The sequence below is a fragment of the Lepus europaeus genome, chromosome 15 (assembly GCF_033115175.1).
Source record: "Lepus europaeus isolate LE1 chromosome 15, mLepTim1.pri, whole genome shotgun sequence".
NCBI lineage: Eukaryota > Metazoa > Chordata > Mammalia > Lagomorpha > Leporidae > Lepus > Lepus europaeus.
In genome coordinates this window covers 34648973-34669754 of record NC_084841.1, presented here as the reverse complement: position 1 = coordinate 34669754, position 20782 = coordinate 34648973, and the positions used below count along the sequence as shown (strand labels likewise).

Here is a 20782-nt window from a genome sequence, read left to right as displayed (position 1 = left end):
TAATATACAAAGCTTTGCCCTCAAATACATCATTATGAAGTCTCTAATTCCTGGCACCAGGCATTCTTCATGCCTTGCATGTGCACATAACTATTCTATATGTTAAAAGATAGCACCAGAGTGTGTGTGTGTGTGTGTGTATGTGCCACTTCCAAAGAACACCAGCTTGTAGTATAATTTCTATATTCTGCGCAGCACCTGACATACCTGAAGCAGTCAACAAATGAGTCAGATTTTGTGATTTTTTTTAAAAAAATTAAGTTTTAAAAACTTATTTGAAAGCCAGCACACATACACATACAGAGAGAGAGAGCAAGTGAGAGAGAGAGATCGATCTTCCATGTATTGCTTTACTTCCAAAATGCCCTCAATGGCCATGCAGAAGCTATGAGTCTAGCACTCAATTTAGTTGTCCAACATGGATAGGAGAGGCCCAACTACTAAAGCTACACCTGTCACCTGCTAGGATGTGTATTAGCAGGAAGCTGGAATTGGAAGCACAGCCAGGACTCCAACCCAAGCACAACCCAGGCACACTGTCACGAGATGTGGGTGTCCCAAGCGTGTCTTAACACCCCCCTGGATTTGGTACTTTTGTTGCTATTTAACCCAGAGAAGACACCTTCCTTGGTGTGATGATTAATTTTATGGGCTGATGTGGCTAGGCCATGGTGCCTAGATTTATGGTCATATATAAATCTGAATGTTTTGGTGAGTGTTTTAGGCTAACACCATGTTCTTTCTTACATTCTGAATTCTGTTTTCGATTCTCAATATTCTCAAATTCACACCGATTTTTTTAGTTCACATTGACTTTTTCAGCCTCCAAAGTACTGTGTATCATCCTGGATCTCATTTCCTATGTATGGAATGCTCTTCCATCTTTCCCTCATTTCTACTACTTTAATACTCAAATGTCCCTTCTTCTGAGATCCTTCCCTAATCAGTAAATCCTAACCAAGGCCAGGTTCCCCTGAACTTTTAATTCATGTTATACACAACATCCCTTAATTAAACTTGGTTGGTGCCCTGCTCCATCCTTGACCATGAAATCCAACAGGGCAGAGGTATTTCTGGATTACTTAGCATAATATTTCAGTAACTAGTCCACTGCTCTGCTGAGTAGACTGTAAATGCTCAAGAAACATCCATTGAATTAGTGAGTATGCTTGTGAGTTAGTGAACAAACAAATTAATAAATTAATGAATTACAATGATGTCAATAATGAATCTTTACACTAAGGCTACCATTACTCATCTTTGTCTTCCTATGTAGCAAAATCCCATGAATCAAGGTGACAGGTATATTACTATCAAGCCAAGTTCAATACAAAAAGTACTGTTAAAAGTTCAGGTTTCAAGTTGCATGAAGTTAAAAAAACACTGAAGGGGAAGGATCAGGCAGGCTTAATTGTGTTCACCAATTTCAGCAAGGAAAACCACCATTTCTACTTTATAGTTATTCTGAACTATAAGCAAGAACTAGCCATATCCATTTCATGAATGAATTCCTCAGCTCAATTAAATAACTTTGTAAATACATAAGAAAAAAATACTTTAACATATGTACAAAGAAGCAAATCATCAAAGATCTTCTCTGAAGACTTAAAGTGCTCCAAATTCATACATTCATATATACCCGAACCAACACTAATAAACTTACATCTCTTCCCATCTTTTGGAGTCTGTCTTTAGATAAGTTTACAGTACTATATCCCAATTCTTATACAAACTCTTGGGCTTAAGCTCTAAAGATATTAATCAAAGTCCAAGTCATTTATTAAACTGCAAATGGCCATAAAGCAGAGTTAATGCAATTTGTAAAGCAAAGCAAACCAAGCAACAACCTGACCTATGAGCTTTCAAGACCCCTTTGAAATGTTGAGTAAAATCACCAGGGAAGAGGTTAAAATTCAACTTTACATTATGTCCCTCTTTAAATCCTGGAAAGTACAAGCATGTCCTTGACAATTTAAGATTATGAGTGATAACTTACCATACAGAATACATCCTGAGTTTTCTCATGAGGATTTTTTTAAAGTTCAAAATGCTATCTTCAGTAATGTGGTTATTAATACTTCCTTTCGAAATTATGGATTTTTAAAAGCAGTTGTTCTTTGATGTACAAAATCCCCAACTAGTATGTTAATTGGGCATATTTTACTACTTAAATTTGGCATCTTTTTCTTCTGGAAAGTTTCTCCTTGCTGCATCCATGCTTCAAAACTTAATCTTTAGTGATATTAAGAGTTTAATTTTTAATAATTCTCCAAAGCAGTGTTAGGTTGCATTAGTTATATTTTGCCAAATAAGAAATTAACCCAAACTTAGCAGTTTAGAATAACAGATATTTATTATGCCTCAGTCTAGGGGCAGGGTTCTAGAAGCAGCTGAGCTGGGTGGTTTTGGCTCATGGGCTTTCATCAGGTTGCAGTAAAGCTGTTGGTGGAGGTTTGACTGGGGCTGATGGCTGCACCTCCACCTCCAAGCTTGCTCTCATAATGACTGTTATCAGGAGGCTTCAATTTTTACATGGGTTGTTGGACTGAGGGCCTGATCTCCTCTCTCAACATTGGCTATTGGAACTCCTTCAGTTTCTTTGCATGTGGACTGCTCCATTGGGTGGATAAAAAATGGCTACTGGTTTTCCCAAGATTGAATGATTTAATAGGATAAGAGACAGGGTATCCAAAACAGAAGCTCACTGCCTCTAGGTGGCTTAATCTCCACAGTGGCACTTCTTCACTTCTGTTTCATTCCAGTTTTTAGAACCAAGTCACACAAGGTCAGTCCATACTCAAAGGGACAGAAATTAGACTCCACCTCCTGAATGAAGGAACATCAAAGACCCACCACATAGGCAGTGGTTAGAAGCCTGGGAGTTAGATGCATTTGGAATTAGAAAGATCTGGGTTTGAATCTTGACTTTACTAAATATCAGTTGTGGGTACTTGCAGAAATTATTTAGTCTCTCTATAACATAGTTTCACCAAATGTATAATTAGGAGGATCATGGGGTTTTACATTTGATTAAACAATATGACAAAAGGACTTGTCAGCACAGATCATTGTAAACACTCATTAACGTTGCCTACAGAGCAGTAATTGGTTAAGAAAACTATTTATTGAGTACCCTTTAATCATAGAATATGCAATCCCTTGCCCTCTAAGTGCTTACACTAGTAGTTATAAAAGTTTAAAATTTAGATATAGAAATGTGAATGGGACTTTTCCTTTAGAAATCAGAGGAAGTATGAGAGAGGCGATCAGAAAAAAGAGTCTATACAACATAAGGAAATATATACTAGATTTCAACAGTTTTGATGGCTTCCTTTTTTTTTCTATAATAAATGAAGCTGTTTCTTCAGCTTTAATTATCTCATAAGCACTTTATGTAAAATTGATTAAAGTACAGGTTTTTGCAAGCCTACGGCACGCAAAATAGCCAATCTAGTTCTGTCCTCTGGATACCTCATGGCCCCAGAAGGGGCTTGGTATAAGAAAGTTTGCAAATCTGCATTCACAGATTGTACCTGTAATTACAATAGAAAGGACCAAAGGTCGTGGTCTAAAGCTATACCAACATAATGTAGCCATATAGTAAAGAAAATGGTTTCATACAAATTTTCTGAAAGGCAAACATTTTTCTTCTTTAAAAATGCGCCATGCTCTAAATATTAGAACCTAAAGAAATAAACCTTCAGCCAATTCCTGCTAATACCTTATAAGATAAAAAGTCCATTTTATATGATGGCCCCTTTGTATCTTAGAAATTAGATCTCATTCTGAGGCAGTAATTTGTGTTTTATATAAATTGTGTTTTAAATGCTAACTCTAGGCTTCCATCAACTTGTAAATGACAACAAAAAAAAAAATCCTGAAAGCCTATTATTTCCTGAATTTGGAATTAGAGGTTAGAATTTCAGCACTGATTAGGTATCAGTGTTGTTTATCTTCCCAGAGTCAAACTCAAGCAATTTACAGGAACTTCTGCTTCTGAACTTCAAGCCCAGAGTTCCAAGGCAACCACAGGTAATTTCAGTCAGGACAGGTAATTTCAGTCAGGCTACTGAAAATACAAAGATTAGTCAACAGTTTCATTGAATAGTCCATATTCTTCATTACTACCTAAAACAGAAACTATGGAAAGACTGGGAAATGGAGGTCAACTTCCAAAACTCAAATATACCATAAACTAATAAAATACTTAGAATCATTACATGTCAACGTCATGCTCTTTGGAGATCCCTTGCCCCTTGCCTTCATTGGCCTTGTATCAAACCTTTATTCATTACTAGAGTATGGATGACTTTCTGAAGAGCTTGCTAGATTTCATTTTAAAAGACAGTAGACTTTACAAATATTAGGTAAGATTTGAAATTAATCCACAAACTCAAGGTTGACATAATCCAGTTTACTAAGAAATAGATCATGCCTCCAGGGGATTTGCAGTTTGATAACACATAATCTTCCTGTTTAAAAAAAAAAGTTTATTTATTTATTTGAAAGAGAGAGAGAGAGAATTTTCCATCTGCTGGTTTACACCCCAAATGGCTGCAACAGCTGGAGCTGGGCTGATCTGAAGCCAGCAGTCTGGAGCTTCTTCCAGGTCTCCCACATGGGTGCAGAGGCCCAAGTATTTGGGCCCTCTTCTGCTGCTTTCCCAGGCATATTAGCAGGAAGCTGGATAGGAAGTGGAGCAGCTGGCACTTGAAATGGTGCCTATGTAAGATGCCTACACTACCCACTATGTCACAGCACCAGCCCCCAGAATCTTCAAATATTGCATCCCTAGAAAAAACAGGTTGGGTCAGTGGAGAGGAGTAGAGTAACCAAGTATAGAATTAAGAGTGTAAACTCTGAAGCCAGAAAAGCATATTTTAATCCTGACTTTTTTTTTTCCCTGCTGTGAATCTCAGCAAGTGCTTTAACTTCCCTGAATCTCAATCCCTCAACTTTATGAGTTATTCCAGGCTAAACCTCAGTTACCAGGAGTAAGTGTGCATATATTCTTCATTTTGCTACTGCAAAGAACTACCACAGACAAGCTATTTATGAATTAAAAAGAGGCTTAGTTAGCTCAGTTTTATGGGCTGCAAGACCCAATGGACAGGTTTCAGCTTTTGCAAGTGGCCATGGTAGGAGGAAGAGCACACACAGAGGAAAGGATCACATGATAATCTCATAAACAAAGAGAGCCCAGGGGCCCAAACTCAAGCTTTTAACAACCCTCTCATAAGATGAGATCACAGGAGAACTACCTTCCTCCAGCACACCCCCAGTGACCTAAGGATGTCCCACATGGCCTCCCCACCACTTCCCAATACCACCACCATGGGAACCAAGACTTTAACACATGGGCCTTTGGTGAACATTTAAAATCCAAACCATAACAGTATGAAATACCAGGGGCTTCAAAAAGTCATGGAAATATGGAATTAAAAGATGTTTATTTTGGTGAAAAAATTTTGAAATCTACGCATAGTTTTTTCATTACACACATTTCTGTGAACCTTTTTGGAGAGCCTTCATACCCAAACAGCATTGTAGACATTCAGTTTATATTTAAATCAGGGTATCCTCCTTCACATTTGATGTTCAGGGCACATGTTCAAAATCAGACTTCTTCCAAGTCATTACACTGTTAGGTACCTCTTAGCTAATGATGGAGTCTCTGCTACCCATACTCATATGCCTACCAAGTTCATTCTTATTCTTTTTCTTGATCTTGGTTTGATTTATTTATTTTGAGAACATATCCTGATCCAACATGATGTTGGAGTACATATCACTGTATTGTCCTTTATAGAACTTAATGTCTAGTGGCAAAGACCAGTTGGTTTAACATTAGTGGGCTCAAATAAAAGTAAAAGCATAATATCCAAAAATAGTAGAATTAAATGCAATGTAGTATTCTAGATTGAATCTTGGAACAAAACAAAAGGACATTAGGGGAGGGACCAACTGGGGGACACAGTGAGTTAAGCCCCATCTTCCAACATCAGCATCCCATATCTGAGTGGCAGTTAAAGCACTGGCTGCTCTGCTTCCAATTCAGCTCCCTGCTCATGCACCTGAGATAGAAGTGGATGATGGTCCCAGTTCTTGGCCCTCTCCTTCATGGGAGACCTGGATAGAGTTCCAGGATCCTGGCTTCTTTTGGCCCAACTCCAATCACAGAGGTCATTTGGAGAGTAAATCAGCAAACACAAAATTCTCTTTCTTCTCTCTCTCTTCCCAACTCCAGTCATAGTGGGAATAAACCAGCAAACATGAAATATTCTCTCTCTCTCACTCTCTCGCTCTCCCTTTTTGTCTCATGTAAATACTGGAGAAATAGAAATGAAGTATAAAGTCTGGAGTTTAGTTAACAACATTGTACTAATATTGGTTTCCTAGTTTTGATGACTATCCCCACTACTACACACAGACAAATTTTCTAACTTCCAGCATGTGCATTTCTTTATTTGAAGGTTCACTCTGTCACCTGGAGACTGCTTTGCTCTGCCCGGAACTATTGCCCAGGTATTAATGATTGAAGGGCGTTGGTGAAGAAATGTTCAAAATCTTTCAGCTCAAGAGGAGATTACCCCCAAAATGTGTGCTTTCCCCAGTTCCCAAAGTGTCTACAAAAACATTAGATTTCAGTTGCCAATGGTGGTAACTTGCTTCATATTATGTCCTTTATTTGCTCCTATGTCTTTATTCCACTTTCAGATAAACTCCTCTTTCCTTAATCCTTGTGTCTCCTGGTTTGCTTCTGGGGGAAATCCAAACTAAGGCATCTTATCTCCATCTTTGCTAACAGAGTTAAGTGGCTAGTAGATATCATAGTTACACTGCATTATCTTGCATCCCTGGAAAGCACTCTTCACTCCATACCATCAGGAATCCTCACCAAATTATAAAATCATTGGGACCTGACAAATGAAAGCCATAGTTTTTGGAAATGTGGAAAGAAAATAAATGTTTGGAAAGGATGCTAACAAAAAGTCCTGTAACCACTAAAATACATACATTCAATCAAAATTTACTGAGCATTTTCTTTCTAAATTAGTGTCATGCAGATGAACAAAAAACAAGAATACTAATAAATAAGATAATTTTTGATAGTGATAAGTACTGTCAAGAAAACAAAACAGTGTCATGTGGTAGCATGACACAGTTTGAGGAAAGTTACTCTTGTGAGAGGTCAAGATCTTTCTGAGAGGTTACATTTAAGCTGGGGTCTGAGTGACAAGAGACAATTCTGTTAATATCTATACACTCCTATACTGATGTTACTTTGCTGAAACCCCCCTCTCCATCATAACATACATACTTTCTATAAACAAAATTAGGCTGACTGGGGTAATACTTTCTTACAGAGTTATTATCTCTGTTCCCATGAAGTATAGATCATATGGTTATTTAAAAACAGGGGGCTTATTTGCACACTAAAGTATTTATATTTACAAATTAAAAGACAAGATGGCTGAGGAATTGCTTCAAAATCTTTCAAGTGATGAAAGAAGATTAGCAAAATATTGTTGACTATTAAAACTGAGTAATAGGTACCTGGGGGTTCAAAATAATGTTTTCTTTATTTAATGTGAATTTAATGCTTAAATGTCCATAATCAAAAGATTTACAAGTACAGTATATATCAAAGATGGGAAATTCTCAGGGTTATAGGAATTCCATCTCACCAAATTTTCATCAGGAAATGATTAGTTCAAAAAACAACAATGGCCAATGGAATCATGAAGATTTAAGAACAACCAAAGACTGAAATGAATAGAGGGATTATTAGATATCCTTAAAATGGAATTCGGAGGCCTCCAGGGATGAGCTGATCCTAGAAGGGTCTGTGTCTTTGTCTAGGTTATTTTACAGCACTGAAGACTTAAAGCTTAACTTGTAAAAATGAGCCATAAATCATTTTATCCATATAAGTGCAAATTAGTTCTGTCCAGTGGCATGTAATTGATCATTGCTATAAGGACAGACCAGTCTTTGTAAATTCTTTTCAACATTCTTTTCCTGTCATAATTTGTGGTTCTTTGATTACTTCTTTGAAAGAGTTACAACATGTTTTCATGTTCCCTCACTAATTAATACTTGCTTTATTATACATGTGTTCCTTTCATATCATAGGAGAATCATAATTTCTCTTCTATAAAGAATTGTCATTTAACAATAATTAGCAATTTTATGGGGCTCTAATAATGGGAAGCATGTACTATGTGTCAACGTCCACGTATTTTCAAAGATTAAAATGTGATTAGGCCTTGTGTGGGTACAGATGAATATTGTAGGATGTTCATCATCCATAAAAGTTTTTACCTCAACCTCCAGAACTCCACTAGCCAGCTTTTGATTATCCATTAACTTGCCAAAAATGCTACCTTGCCTAAGGAGGATTTCCCATCACTAGCAGATAGAAAGCTCTTTGAGAAACACCTACATCTAGGAATGGCTTTTAGTATTGTTTTTAAAAATCAAAATTTAATAAGCCTACCACAAACATCTGGATATATTTTCTTTCATCTTTGCTATATGGAAAAATCTAGGCACACTGACAGAGAAGTCTATAAGAAACTAAGTTCCGACGAGCAATGCTCCTCTAAAGGAGGAAAATTTCAAAAGTTCAAGTGAAATCAATATGTGATGGACTCATTAAAGCCATAACTTGGTTGATTAGAGAAAAATAGGAAGAGAAAAAAAACAGCAATTGGTGTCAAGTGGGTATTTTGTGAACGAAGGTTTTATGTCTGTAAGAGCTCCTCAAAAAGTTGTAGGAAATTATTTCTCTCTGTAGTGCCCAGTATGTGCTAGGTCCTATTTCAAGGAATTTAAACTACAACAACCTTGTGAAGAATCACTATCTTCATTTTGCAGATAAAGCTCAGAGAGTTTAATTAACTTTCTAACGGTCATAAAGATAGCAAAGATAGGCAGAGCTGGATTCCAATCCATTCAGGTAGCCAGATTGGCATTATTCCAAAGCCTATGCTATGACCTTTCCAGAATGCCAACCTACCCTGAGGCTTTCACAGAGGTTGCTATCCCAACAGGCATCTGCCAAGCATAATTTATAGGCAAATCTGTGTGTATTCTCAGTGGAAAAAACTTGCCAATCAAGTGTCAGTTGTGTCAATTCACAATCCACTCAACTCACAGAATTAACCAAGCTGACTGTCACCCTCACCTATAAATGACAGAGACAAACAACATACTATTCCCTATTTATAGCCCATGTTAATAGGACATGGCATAGTATAGCAGAGGAGCCCTTGGGGCGGGGGGAGGGAACTAGAAGAACTTAATTATAAATCTCTCACTCCTAGAGGGAAGTTTAATCCAGAAGGATGTCTTGTCACTACTCAAGGACTCTCATTTCCTCTCCGAAGAATCAAGTAAGCATTTGGAACTCAAAAATTTTCAATAGAGGTCTACTAGCATTTGGTGAGGTTTAATTCTTCCTTGTATAGGATTGCTCCTAGCAGTAGAGAAATTTAGTAACCTTGAGTCAGGGCATTTACAGCCTATAACTCTTTCCAGCTCTTGTAACAATTATATTACCAGTTGTCCCTAAGTACTACCTAGTAGTCACTGAGAATCACTAATGAATGACAGCAAGTTCTGTGAAGCCTTATGGCTCTCAGTATCAGCATGTGGTAATGAACTTGGAGGGAGGAGAGCGTCTCAGGCCAACTCTACCATTCACAATCATATTCTGGAAAGTAAATCACACTGTTCTCACCTTTAATAAGCCTCTGGGAATACTGATAGAGATTTTAAATTTACATAATTCTCAGAAAACAGAAGTATGCAGAAGCACCCTGCAGCAGCCACCACCCTCCAGCAAGTGCTAGGCTCAGGTGAGCATCCCAATACCCCTTCTCAAGGGAGGGAGCTATATGCAGCATCCATTAGAAGCAACAGGAAGCGCTTACATTGAATAACAACTGGAAGTTCCAGATTCACCTTCTGGTCTTCAGTTTTCAACTCTTTTGCAATCTCTTGCAATTCCTTCCACCTATCAAACAAATTTACCATGTAGTAAGTCCTGAACCAGGATCCACTTTCTCCTTTAAGGCCTCTCTAACTTAAATCCTTCCCTCCAAATAAATGTAACATTTAAAGTCTTTAGTAGAACTCTTTATTAAATTGCTCACTCATCAAATGCTCCATAATCACACCACATATAGGAATAGTGTTATCTTCCTAGTTTGAATGCTGCATCCCAAAATTAAGCATCACATCTTATAGTACTTTTATATTCCTCAGTGGCTAGCACATTCCTGGGAACACATAACACATGCTCTTTGATTTTTCACAATACCAAAAATACCATGAGCTTAACCAAACTGACATATGGTAGGCTAATTGGAAAAACTGATATATTCAGCACCTTTTCTCAAGTACTCTTCAAGATCATTTTCAAAAAATATAATTAATTCTCACATACCCAATAGTCACCAAAAGGAATAAATAAAAATACTTGACTTTTTGGACAAAAGCAAAGAGTATTAAAGCTTCTGGCTCCACGATGAGGTTTATACCAAGATGTGGTGGAGAGGATATGTCCTCCAGGTCCTACTCAGTTTTACACAAAATTTCAAAATGTGCATCCATTTTTGTTTCAACCATTAAAACCTCCTAGATGTTTCAAATGCCGTGAACAGAATTCACCTTGGAAAGCTGGCAACTAAGTCCAGATGCCATCATTAATCTAAGGAGAAAACATACCTAATTTGCATTCAGCTTAGATCCCAGCAACCACCTAATTCTATCCCCATCTGTTTACCTCCAAACTCCCCACACACTGCTTGCGAACACTTCAATTTCTGTTTTAAATACATACTCAGGTGATCAATGAAATATTTTTGAATACTTGTGTTATGACCAGCCAAGTGTAGCTCTGCCAGTACTTCTAAAGGAAATCAGATACTACAATGCCAATATAAGTCATTCTTCTCATGCTTCCCCCCTCTTTAATCTTTCATGTTTGCTAGGCATATAATCGGTGCTTATTCTTCATCCATCATTATGTTTCTCAGAGATTCTGGTATCTTTTCTACCACTAGGTAGAGGTTCTGTCTTCAGGGCTTTTATAGATGATCATTCACATATGCTTTGCCAGATTATTATTCACTTTCCCTTGTCAAATTGAGGCTTTCGAGGATAACAATGACATAGCTTGAAGGAGTTCAGAGAAGCTGAGCTAGGATCTTACATCATCGTACTAACCATGGGCAGAGGCTGTTTTCCTGACGAATGGCAATCAGAACTGAAAGTCTTACTGAGTTTCTCACCAGCCAATTTCATACTCCTTAGGAGCATCACAAATCACATTTGATGTTTTATTTCAACAAACACAAGAGAAAACTATCTAAGATTGTGTTTTGTGATGGTTATATCACACTTGTTTTCTTTTAAGTTTTATTTATTGAATTTTGAGAGTGGAAGAAAGAGAGAGACAGACAGACAGACTGACTCCCATCTGCTGGTTCACTCTCCCTATACCTAGGGTCAAGCCAGACCAAAAGCAGGAACTGAGAACTCAGTCTAAGTGCTCCCATATGGATGGCTGGGACCCAATTACTTTCGCCATCACCTTCTACCTTCCAATATCTGCATTAGCTGGAAGCTGGAGTCGATAGTCAGAGCTAGGACTGAAGCCAAGGGGCTCCAAACGGGATGTAGGTGTATTAACTGGCATCTTACATGATAAACCAAATGCCTATCCCTCTACTTTTTTCCTTTGATATATCAATTCAAATGCAAAAAGATGGATATAATGGTTAAAATAATAAAATATACTTTTATTTTTAATATATGCTTTAAAAATTGCTAAGTGCATTTTTAAAGCAAAAAAAGAATAAGGATTTTTCTTTGGAACAATTACTAATATTTGTCCAACATACAATACAGGAACAGAAGAGATGCTTCTTTTAAGAGTTTTTGAAGCCTGGGCTACTTTAAGTGTTCTCTTATTAACAACTGAGGAAACAAAGAGTTATTAGAGTAAATGTCTAACACAGCAGGTTGCACAAAGAAAAATACATACATATACCTGTTCAACATGCAAAATCTTCATGTGTTCTAATGTGAAACAAGACCTTTACCAGGGTATTCTCCACCTGTGTTGAAGTCTTGCAAAGTGAGCTTCTTCCTCTGGACACCCTTTTTACACATAGAAGCCCAGCCAGATGGAGGCAGACTTGTTTATGTTTCAACTAATTCACAATCTAAGAAGTCTAATTCTTTGGGATTATAATGACATTAGTCTAAAGAAAACTGGATGAAGTCTAGTCCATAACAAAAGAATCAAGTCCTAACCCAATCAGTAAACACATCTGGAAGTTTTAAGGATACTGTAGGAGAAATGATCTGCTAATTTGGGGATGGAGTGTTTGAACGTAAGTTTAGATAATAATTAAAAGCACACAGCCCAGCAATTTCTGACAAAACCACTGCCTCTCTGAGTATTAATATGTAAAATTAGTGCCTGATCTAAGGCTTCATCTGCCACTATTAAAAGGTAGGGAGAAACACTTAAGACAGAAGTTGAAGCTAAGCAATGATTCTCTCCCTCATTTTTTAAGAATCTGGAGCACACTGTGAATTTTCTTGACCTCCAAGGAAAATCAACAGCAAAAGAAAACTTCAGAAAGACTTTCTGCATCAGATTGTATAGAGTTGGGTTGCTTTAGAATGGAAGCTAGAGGCAGTCATGATAACATTTTGCATAGGTTTTATTTAACTGATTTTAAAAAATCAATGGAAAGCACTTCTTGAAGTTTATATTAAGATTTGTATAGGGTTAAATATGTGATATGATTATAGCTCCACTGTGTAAGTATTGCACATGAATTCAACTAACACTCTTCCCATACCTGCTGTGTTGACAGCATACAGCAGAGCAGAAAAATGTAAGAGTGAACACAATTTTCTTTCTATTCCCAGGAACTTACGGCCCAGAAAGGAAAATAGATATGTAAAAGGCATTATAAAACTAAAATGAATGAAAGAGGTTTACTAGAGAGGTTCAAGCAAAATGTCCAAGGAAATGAAAGAAAAGAGAAATTCAACAACTAGATTCAAACCATAGGCCTACAGAGACTCCTAAGGGATCATCTCACTTACTATTCTTTGTTTTTAACATGTAAGAAATATGAAGATCAGGAAAATTAAAAAGTTCGCAAAAATTGCAAAGCCTATTAAAAGAAGAGCTTAGAAGGGACCCAGGTTTTCTAACACCAACTTTACTTTGATTCCATTTTATGTCATCCTAACTTAGATGCTTCCTAAGTAGAACTTTGCTTTGAAAATGGCATGTCCAAGTGCTAATCAATGTACCTGCTATAATTGGGCGTGGGGAGTTGGAAAGAAGAGTGAAATAAATTTTTGAACCTTAAAACATGTATTTTATCATTGATTACTTCTTCTATTTTTATGAGAACAGAATAAAGAAGAGAAGCAAGTGTATATGAATGAAGATCACAAGACAAGGGGATGAAGTAAGGAATTTCACTGTAAACACACTCATATGTGCACACACACACACACAAACAGGCAGACAGTGTACACAATTACACCTAACAACACAAGACTCTCACTGTCCCCATATTCTGATAGAAAGTCTGCCTATAATCTAATAGGCCCAGATGTCACTTTATTGGTTTTCTCTCCCTCTCTCTGTCAAGAAAGGTGGTCAGAGTTGCTGAAAAAGTAACACTGGTATCACCATCCACCATAAATGTTTCTTGCAGGAGGAGATACATGTGGCAGATTTCAGCAGGAACGGCAGGGACTCAAGCTAGGTGGAAAGCACCAGATAGACACACCGAAGAGAAATCAATCATTCCAGGTAGGTGTCTACCGTACATTATAGAGCTCGTGTGGGAACACCCCAGTTCTGGAGGGTGGGCATTCTAATTTTCACAGAGGAGAAAACTGAATCTCCAAGAAAATGATTTGCCTGTGGGTGGTAAAGCCCAGAATTAAAAGGCCAGGCCATGGGGGTGCTGAAGTGCTTGCCTTTGAATCACACCCTTTTCCCAGCGTAAGTCAGCTTTGCTGTCTTTCCACAAAGTGGCTTAGACTTGATAAATCAAGAATAATATAGTCTGTCTGGGAACAAAACAGAACATGGGGAACTCATTTCACATTGATACTGTAATATATCTGCTTGACATATTTGCTCATGGGTTTTGAGCACTTGAGGCATCCAGGCATTAGCAAGTCATTTACCACCTGAGAAAAAGTAGGTTGTTGACTTAGTCATGTCCTGCATGTACATCTTAAATCCCAGTTGCCTGAGAAAATATTTCTGTCTGATGTACTTTTACCTCATTTGAGGCCAGATGGCACATTCTCTGGGACTTGGGCAAAACAAGCCGTCAATAAATCCCTGATTGCTAGCACTGACTCATGCTCATGGAAGCAGGCACAACAAAGTCTCTGAAAAGAATATATCCTAGTCCCTCTCTGTTGTAATATGCAGTTTCTACTTGCTTATCTCCAGAACATTCTTTAACCAGTCCTTTTGCTTTTGATTGGTATTTACTATAGGGAGACATTAAGGCAACACCTGCATGACATACAGAATGCTATTTAACTGCAAAGAAATCCGCTTTTCATAGATTTATGGTAAGCTCATGCATGAAAAAATGTTTTATAGCTATTTTCATAATGCTTTGGCTATGGATAAATGATAGAGAACAGCTGTTATCTTGTTTACAGGTTTGAAATTAGTTAACAGTGTAATGAAATGGTTAAAAATGCTTATGAATATTAAACATGTATTTATATATACAAATATCTATATCTGTACCTATTTTCAAGAATATTGAAGTAGATATAGTTGCTCTTTAATTCAGTTATCATCCTAAACTACCATTTTATTGGGCATTTAATTTACATTATATCATTTCAGGTTGAGAAAAAAAAAAAACATTTGCCAAGAAGACATCCATATTGTCCTGTTTGACACATGTGGCTGAGAGATGACTTCTGTCTTACCAAATTTCAGTGATTATCAAGATTCAGAAATGATTAGGTGATTTGAGTGCCCTCATTACTTAAATAGTATTATAATGCAGAAATTATAGGATTTTTTAAAAGAAGAAATAACATAAGATTGTCAAAAGATATGTGAACATATTAAGAAAAAGAAGGTATTTTCATCATTGATGTGCAGTATTTTTAAAAATCTGTCCTTCAAAAGCAAATCTCGCCCCCATAATTGTGTAATGTATCAGTGTAATGACCAAGAAAGGTAATCTTTAAGTTAGCATATTTGAAAAACATGACCCACGCCTTTTTTCTAAGTTAAACAATTTTCTGCCCCACATTCCCTCTCTATCACTCAGATTTATCTTTACATTAACAATGCTTACCAGCAGATAGCCAAAAAGGCTGGCCAAGTTGGAAAACTGTCAAGATCTGTTTCCACGCTAGGGTGTTTCGTGTACTTGGCAGAAGCAGGCTAAGACTGTGGCTCCATTTATTACATTATGCTATAAACATCATGTCCTGAGTTAACAAGATATTCAACATGACAATCCCATAGGTTACCAAGCACCATAAACATCTGTTAACACAGGCGCCAGAGACAGTGTAGAGAAGGCCTCTAGTATCCAGTTTAAAGTGGTTTATGATGTGGAGTCTGCTGTTTAAAAACTAATAATCTAAGACACAGCCTCAAACTCCAGCTAGAACAAATATTTGCAAGACAAAGTTATGCTCAGTTTGGAAAAAAATGCACTCATGTCGTCCCTTTGTCATTGCGTTTATAGATTCTCATTTCACACCTTTGCCCATTAAGCATGGGTTTTCCATGGCATTCAGGAGACCAGACAATAATTTCACTGTGATATATTTACTAAAACAAAAACAAAAACAAAAAACCCTGAATATTGACTCATGAACTTTCTCAGATTAATGCAAAGAAAAAAGTTCATATAAGGATGGCAGATGAGGGGTGGGACAAAGTTTTTAAGATACACTTGATGTTTTCCAAGGATCTCTAAGCTGAAAACACACCCTACTAGCTTCACCAAAGGCCTATCTGAAGGGAACTAAATAATAGGAAACCCCTCGGCATCTAATCTTGGAGCACGGAGTTTTGCTTTCCACAAAAGGAAACAGAACTCAAAGCTACAGCCTACACAAAACCAACCACTCTGTCTGCTAAACCGTCTTACTTTGTTTCTATTCAGTATTTAATTTCTGGAAATGTTTCCACAGTTATCACCCCCCAAATGTAGGGGGCACCCCAGAAAGGGGGACCTCCACGGTGATCCAGATGGAAACCCATCATGGGATGGAGTCGCAGCCCTCACAGCATCGCAGGTCGGCAGGGCACACACTTGCCAGAGCGTCCCAAGGTAAACGCTCTGGAGACCACCCAGTCTCTGCACAGTGCACAGCAGCTCCCAGAGAATCTCAGAGTCGCAGCTTCCACCTCTCGCTGTCTGAGGGTCTGCATCTACACATACACACACCCAGAACCTTCACACATGCAGTTCCCCCCATAGCCCCACTTCCAGCCCACAATCCCCTTGAAGGCAACAGGTTCTGTTATTTTAAAGTCCCTGGCACTGAAGCCAATGCAGGAACTTCTGTGACTTCCCAACCCTCTGGCCTCCTGTTACCTTTCTGTGTCCCTTCCAAGGTCTCCTGGCATAAACAGGCGGGCGGCACCCCTAGGGCTGCCTCCTCCCCCCCTGCACACCCTACTGGCTCAGACGCCAACACGCCTCCCCAGGCACACACGCTCGCGCACACGCACACCCCGCGCCAGCCCACGGCCCCTGCAGCCCGGTCCCAGTGGGCGTCCCTAAGGACTATATATAAAGCCCCCAAATAGACGCCCCCACATACCCGCAAGGTGATGACCCTACCCTGCACCGCCTGCCTGACACCAGCACCCTCTTCCTGGACACTCAGCTGCACCGCAGCCCTCGAGCCTCGGGAAGCTGTGTCTGGTTGATTTCATACACATGAGTGTGTCCAGGGCTATGGGGCCAGGGGAGCTCGGCTCGTCACAATGTCCACCCACCCGAGTTAACGGGGACTGTTTACCATAAACCTACTGACCCCAGCTCTGTTGGTGCCAGTGCGGGGCTGCAGCCGTGCGCCTTGCCGAGCAGCGCGAGGTGTGGACGCTCACAGCCCGGCCTCCGCTGACCCTCGGGTCGCATCGCCATCGCCATCGCCGGGGACCTCTCTCTGAGCAGCAGCAGCAGCCTGTGCAGTTCCCGCCCCAGACCGGCTGATGTCAAACACAAACACACTCGCAAAACTTTTACGACTCGAACACAAGCTTCCTCTGAGGAGACCTTCTGCGTGCACCACTGTGGAATGGTTCTCCAGTCGCCCCCCCCACTCCCCGCGACCCCCCACCAACTTCCAGCAGCGGGCGCACACACGTCCGCGGCGTGGATCGGGTTACAACGACCCACGAGCAGAAAACAACTTCTCCGCGAGGAGGGGAGTCAAGCCAACCCCCAAGTCATCCGGAAAGAATTACCCGGCTACACAGATAAGCCCGAGCCCCGTTTTAACCAACAACTGGCTCCCCGGGGTCCACTCCCCGGGGGCCCCTGGCACAGCAGGGCGTGGGGGAAGAGCCCGACTCCCGGAACCCCTCCTCCAGTACCTCAGAGTCTCGCCTCGGCAGACACAGCGCGGGTTCGCGTCCGCGCCGGGGCCTATGGCGCGGGGGCTTCCGGCCCGCGTGGCCCCAGCCGGGGGTCCCGGCCGCCGCCCGGGCTCAGCAGCAGCCGCCGCCGCCGCCACCGCCGCTGTAGCAGCCGCCGCCGCCGCCGCCGCCGCTCCCCAGACCGCCTCCTCTTCCCATGGCTGCGCCCTGCTTGGCAGCTCGCTGGCTGTCAGACTCGGGGAGGAGGCAGGGGGCGGGGTGAACCGGGAAGGGAGGATGGGAGGGGAGGGGAGGGGTGGGAAAAGGCGGCCGCCGTTCACCAGGGGTCACGCCGGGCCGGGCCCAAAGTCCCCGGGATCCTGGCTGCCGAGGCGAGGGCAAGCGGGAGTTCAGGGCGGCCGGTTCGAGACCGGCTGCGGAGAGGCCGAGCGCCGCCCCGGCCACGCATTCCGAGGAGCTGGGATGAAGCCTTCCCGGCGAGCGAGGAGTTGGAGTTGGTGCGTGTCACTCTCTTCTGGGCTGCGCGGCTCCTCCTAGAGGAAAATATTGGTAGTTGCGGGACACTTCCTTCCTCTCAGCCCGCCCCCGGGTCCCAAGAAGAAGGCTGGACCCAGACGAGTGTTAAGTGCAGTGTACGAATTCAAAGGAACGCAGGAATGGGGAGAAATCCCAGCCAGTAATTAGCGAACCAAACCTCTCCACCTGCCACCGATTTCCAGACGGTGAAAACTAGGAAGGACCTTATTTTAGAGGTTAGAAAACGGAGACAGAGGGATTAAGAAATTTGCCAAGGACACGGGATATGTTGGCAGAAAGGGACTTCCAGGAGCACCGCACAGGGCTGCAGGAAGAGCAGACAGAGGCCCCAGCCGGAGGCTCGCCCTTGTCCGTGACCTAGGGGAGGGTTTAACTGCGCCTTGCTGCACATAATTCATGTGTCATATACCGGCCCTGCCTACCTCATTCCCTTGCTGGGAAAAAAGAGCAAGACAAGACGTTGTCAAAGAATCCCAGCCGTTGAAAGCTGTGCACAACTGTGTTGTTTTCACAAAGCATCCAACTCCCGAGCACCACATGCCTTCCGTGCGGAGGACAAAAGTCCAGCTCCAGGTTGTCTGGGATCTGAAGGAGCAGCCAGTCATGCAGTCGGTTCACTATTTACTTTTTACTGACAGCTGATTGTAATGTCACTTACCTGTAAGCTTCTAACAGCTTCAGCTTACTAAAAGACATTTTTTTTTTACAGCGCTCTCAGACACAAAGCTAAGTTTACACCCACAGAGCAATATTAAACAGTAAGTTAAACAGTAAGTTAAAGAAAGTAAGCTTCTTTCCTTAGAATAAAAAGTCCCAAGGCATTGACATAGCTGTGGGGCCAAGACTTGGGAAAGAACAACAAACATCCCATAAGACACCCTGTTTTCAAATGAATCTAATAACAGAAAACCCTATTTCTCACAGTCCTTTCAGAAGCTCAGCTGTAGCTCGCACCCTGGCTGTTCCAGACAGACTTGGAAGGATTCCAGACCAGCTGTGCTTCACCACTGCCCCCCAGGCAGTAGGGTGTGGAGTGGTTATTGACCTTGACCTGGTCCTGTTCTGTCCCTCCTCAGAAGGCTTGTCCCTCCAGGAGGCTGTTCTCAAACTCCCTGATTTCTGGGACGCCACACTTTGCTGGAGTTGTAATGGTGCTTACTGGGGTTAGGAGTTTTACAAAGGGAACTTGAGAGACTTGGGGAAGGGAAGGGTTGAGGGACAGCCAGGCAAAACTCCTGCTGGGTGGTCTGTACATGCCAAGCTGACTGAAAGGGCAGGGGCTGGCAAAAGTGGAGGCCAGGCCATCCTCCAATGCTGACTCCACCCCTGTCTGAGACGACCTTCCAAGTTGGCTCTTCAATTCTGGCGCCGTCAACCTCTTTCTCTATATATCTTCTTGGTGCCTTCTCAGCCTCTGCCCTTCCCCAGCCCTCCCTGAGCCCAAAGAATCCCAATCTAGTCTCAGAAGGGCCAGGTAAACTCATTGAAAGATTTCTTAGTTCCGTTTCAGCTATGAGTTGGTTTGGGGGCCAAAAAGAAGGATTAATTTCTTTTATCTCTGAGTTCAGCTGGTACCTCCATTCTCTAAGACATAAGTATCCTTCTCTGGCTATTGCTGTTTCTTTAATAAGAGGCCATCTTTCATAGCATTGGAAAAGACACACTGGCTAGTAGAAAATCATATGGAACCAGATATAAGCTTGCAATGTAAATGAAGGGCAGCCTTTATTTTTAAGGCCCTTGAAATAGGTTCTTTGAAATCATATATGTCCATGCATACAGGTCTACAGTTGTGTGTGCCTCTGTATTTTCCAAATCATAAGGGAATTTTATCAGATATTGAATTTGGCTTGTTACAAGTGAAGGCATGTAAAAACACATTACACTGCATTTATTCATCCTTCCACTCTGCCTGGAATATCCTATCTTACCCACTCAGAGAAAGCTTTCTTGACTTTCAAGATCCAGATCAACTATTTACTTCTTCTCTGAAGCTTTTCTTGACTCTTCCCCAACGTGGAATGAACGAATTCTCCTTGCACCTGCACCTTATGGACCTTTATACCTGCTTTTATTAAATATCGCAGTTTTTATTGCTTTGTCTTCCTTCCCCCCGTTACTCAGGTCTCAAGCCTTTGCTGTTATCCTCACCTCTTCTCCTTCATAATCCATGTTCAGAATGTGTCTGCTTCTTGAAGAAGTCAAGAGGTAGCTGAGGGGAGCTACTGGCACTTGTGACTAGGATCACTACAGTGAGCTCACAGCTAACTGGCCTCCGTAACTCTGCCACCCCACCACCAATAAAAACCCAAAGTGTAATCTGAATTTAGTTGTTGGAGGGATTCTTTTTAAAACTAGGTCACATCGCATCATTCTTCTGCTCAAGGCTGCCCAATGGTCTCCCATTTAAATCAGCGAAATTCAAAATATTCATGTAACCCTACCTGAACTGTGTACTTCTGTCCTCCACTGTATCTAATACAACTCTTCCCATCATTCATCTCCCATTCTGCTCCAGCACGCTGGCCTCCTTGCTGTTTCATGAGCAAATTAGACACATGCCTAATTCACTGGCTTTTCTTTCTGCCT

At 40.9% G+C, this 20782-nt stretch overlaps 1 protein-coding gene across 2 annotated transcripts in view; it reads right to left on the bottom strand.

Moving 5' to 3' along the window:
* The window catches only part of GHR (growth hormone receptor), a 293787-nt gene extending 275997 nt beyond the window's left edge, over positions 1-17790 (bottom strand). For both annotated transcript variants that reach the window (XM_062211743.1, XM_062211742.1), the window contains exon 1: positions 17654-17790. The gene's annotated coding sequence lies outside the window, so the exon portion shown is untranslated. The remainder of the gene's footprint in view (positions 1-17653) is intronic.
* Positions 17791-20782: the final 2992 nt, after the last annotated feature.